The sequence below is a fragment of the Cebus imitator genome, unplaced genomic scaffold (assembly GCF_001604975.1).
Source record: "Cebus imitator isolate Cc_AM_T3 unplaced genomic scaffold, Cebus_imitator-1.0 Scaffold287, whole genome shotgun sequence".
Lineage (NCBI taxonomy): Eukaryota > Metazoa > Chordata > Mammalia > Primates > Cebidae > Cebus > Cebus imitator.
In genome coordinates, this window is record NW_016107602.1 from 70526 (window position 1) to 74834 (window position 4309).

Sequence of the window (4309 nt, forward strand, 5' to 3'; positions counted from 1 at the left end):
CTGCAACCTCCGCCTCCTGGGTTCAAGCTATTCTTCTGCCTTAGCCTCCCAAGTAGCTGGGACCACATGAGCCTGCCATCACGCCTGGCTCATTCTTTTGTATTTTTAGTAGAGACGGGGTTTCTCCATGTTGGCCAGAATGGCCTCGATCTCTTGACCTCAGGATCCGCCCGCCTCGGCCTCCCAAAGTGCTGGGATTACAGGCGTGAGCCACCGCACCCGGCCCGTGATCTACGCCTGTAATCCCAGCACTTTGGGAGGCCGAGGCGGGCGGATCATGAAATCAAGAGATCTAGGCCGTCCCGGCCAGCATGGTGAAAGGCAGGAGACTCGCTTGAACCAGGGAGTCAGAGGTTGCAGTGAGCCCAGATTTCGCCACTGCACTCCAGCCTGGGACAGAACAAGACTCTGTCTCAAAAAAATAAGAAATAATAATAATAATAGTAGTAGCCTTTAGTTATGCATGTATAAAATGCATCATATCATACCAAAAGGGAAACAGGTCTTGTTTAGTACCATTGCATGAAATGGTCTGTATATATGGATGTCAAAACATGTACAAAAAATATATACTATATGATATAGATACATTAACACAGATTTGACCACAGTGGATGAATAATTTCGTATTTTTGTTACAAATTATAAATTTTGTTATAATTACATTTTGTAATTTTGTATTTTTAAGTTAATATTATAATGTAATCATTGTCCCAGCAAATACAACTTTTAATGTTTCCCTTGTGGATTTACCATAATTTGCTTAAATAATTTCTCTGTCATGGAACATTTAAGCTACTTCCAATTATTTACTACTAAAAACAGTAGGGCAGTGAACATTATGTTTAGTTTTTAAACACTTAGGGTTCTTTAGGATAGATTTCCAATAATTGACTTGTGAGGTAAAAGAATGAGGAATAATTTAAGGGTCTTGAAAAATAGTACCGAGTTTTTTTTCCCAAAAGGATTATGTCAAATAGTAGTCTTGTTAGCAGTATATTAAAATGGGTCTTGCTTGCAATTGTCAGGTACCTAAATAAGGTGATCCTTTTCTTAACTTTTTCATATGACTCTCTTACTTGAGATTTTTATTTAAAGATGACTAAGAGTATTACCTGAAAATGGCTAAAGTTACCTTTGTTATGATTATATGCAGTTTACTGAACCCAGTATTTATCTACGGCTTTTAATGAATATAGAATTTGAAGTATAGAGAGTTTCTGATGTTAATTCTAATCCCTCTTCATTACTGAATGGTGAAATCCGTAGTGAAACTGAATCAAAGTGACTGATACGCTGCATGGAGGCACATGGACAGCCTTTGTGACCTTTGGAAGCAGAGAAATTGAGGGCGAACAACCTGTCAGTTCTACCTTACTAACTTAGCACTGCAGTTCCTTGTGGTGGTCATCGGACCTGATCTCAAATACCCTCTTTCCCTCTTTCTGCACATGAGACCGCACATTTCCAACTCCCTCTAAAGTTAACTGTGGGCATTTTGCTTGCTTGGGCTAGTGAAGTGTGAGAGGAAATTGACACAGGTCACTTCCGGGTGGAAACTTTAAGAGGTAATGTATGTTTTGCCACTTTCCCTTTTCATGCCTTGGTGATTGTGGAAGCAATGTTGAGATGAACATTCCATCAGCTTGGGTCCCTAAGAGATTACAGTGAGCAGAGCATCCTTGCCAATCTGCAATGGATATATAAGTTTGAGCAAGATATTAACATCTATCATTTTAAGCTCCTGAGATTTTTTTTTTAAAGTTGTTTGCTTATGCAACAAAATCTAGCCCATACTGACTGATACACTCCTTACAATCCAGTTGCATATGGGAGAATGGTTTCTTTCTCCACCTAAGGTGAGTCAAAATATGTGGGTAGTCTCATTCCTGTGGATAGTTTTCTAGGAACTTCCACCTCCAGTGCCTTTACAGCCCTTTTAATCTCCAAAGAGCATATGCCATTTTTCTTCTGATCATACCATCCCTAGATTTTGCTTTGGAAACTGTTTCCTCTGTTTGAAGGTAAGAAAACCGCATCTCTTTTTTGTTCTATGCAAAGATGTAGAACAAAACTGGGAGTGTGATGCAGGGAAGACGTTGAAAGTTTATGTCAGGACTCACTTCACTAGTATTTCCCCGTAACTGTGATTGGCCCCCATTTTTCCTTCACTCAGGTTCATTTATTGTTATCCTTCTAAATCCCATGGTTGTTCACAACTCAGGCAAGTCATGGTTCCCTTCTTTGATAAAGAATAATAACTTTCTCTTTTTGCAGTTCTCAAGGCAAATTTTAAATTATAGAATCTTTACCAACTGTATTTCTACTTCTGTGGCCTCACCACACGGTTTATTTGCTACTGCATGTGTCTTTATAAATGCCGGAGGTTAAGAATATTTCATTTACTGTTATTCTGCATAAATATCTAATGCCTGAAAATTGTTTTTTTTTTAACGCAACTCTGATAGATGGGGTAGATAGGCTGTCCTAATTTTTTTCAAAGAGGCAACTTCCACAGTTGGATTTGACATTGAGATATTCTCCTTCATTATTAAAACAAAAAGACAAACAAAACCAATTCTGTGGTTATTTCCTGTCTTGAATTATGGAAACCATCCCCGTATCTATAGCTGTCTGAATTTTGATGTTTGGGCATTTTGCATCCATTTATGTGAGGGTTAGACAGATGTCTTATCTGTGTATGAGGAAATGACATGATACAATAGTTTAGAATGAAACCCCGGAGAGAAGCTTGGTTTGTACTCCCGACATTCTTTAATGCAAACTTGGGGTGATGAAACCTATCACAAAGGCTTGTTGTGAGCACTTAATGTGACTGTAATAAGGGAAAATAACATTGTTATTCACAGCCCCCATCACTTTTTAAACAAGGTGTTTGATTTGCTGATAACTGGATATATAAGTATGCAGGTTTCGGGTGATAGATTGGAGGAAGGAAAATATATCAGTGGGTCTGGGGGCTCTATGAGGGATGAAGGAGACAAGGAAAGCCCCAGTTGGCAGCAAAGCTGGAGAGTTGGGGGAAGATGGTCAGCTCTGATGAGGATGTTTGCAGGAATTGGATGAGGATGTGTAATGTAAGACCTCTTCAGTGTTTCCTTTTTGAAATTTTTAATAAAGTCTATTTTTTAAAATCTTGAAATGCTGAGAATGATTCTGCTTCTTGTCTAAAAATGGTATGGAGGGCTACGTTCTTACAGGCATTAGGCTAAAATAGTCAGTCTGCAAAGAAGGAGTAATAGCTTCCATCTTCATTATAAATGAAAACAGTTCACTGCATGACAAATCAAGGAGATCTAAAAATCTCTCTACATCCATTGTCTGAGAGAGAAGGAGGTGTTTTGTAACAGGGAACAAGAGTGGACATTTATGGCATCTGAACAGTGTTATATTTGCAGAGGTCTGTGATACAGCAATTAGATACTGAAGTAGCTGGCAATTAGCAATGAAGTTAAAGAAGACATTGTTTCTTAAAGTCTGAGATTTGGACAATTGGAGACAGAAAGACTAAGGATTCAAGTACAGTATAAAGAAATCAAGTGCTAGAGTGAGGACTCGGACTGCCATGTAATGTGGTCCATTGATCATAGAGAGGGGGCTGTGGCTGATACTGAACTAGGTTATGAGAGAATGCAAGAATCTGGACAGGACCGAGGCTTCCATAGGAGTTTCTCTAACCATTTATGGTTCATCATTCTTCCGTATCCTAGAGTAAACAGTTTGGGGGGAATACAGTTGTGTTTGTAAACTATATAGTGGTTGTTTTGCTTTGTTTTGCATTTAAAACATTGTTTTAAATGTTTATTAACTTCATCATAAATCATTTCTTAATGTGGGATCAGTTCTTAATCAAACTTTTAACAAAATTCTAGAAAAGACATGTAGGTACCTAACTTATATGGATACAAGATTACATTTATGACTAAGCTTCTGAATCATAGAACGTAGATTAGATAAGAAGCCATCCTCATGAAAACCTGTCTGAAAACTCATCATTGTGTCATGCACTTGTGAATTGCACTTCCGTGTGTGTTTGGTAGCCCAGGATTTTCTTTTCAATATCCTTCCTCCTATTTATAAAAGTAATAAGCACTATAAAAATAAACACTATAAAAACAATACAAAATAGTTGGTTTGAGGGTTTCAGGTTATTGTTAAACTGAGTAACATTGTCTCCCTTCACAACCATGCTTGACTGGTTTTTTAAAAATATAAAATGGGAAAGCCTAAAGAAGAAATTGAAAATCATTCTTAATCTCACCATCTAGATATAAACATTTTGTACCAT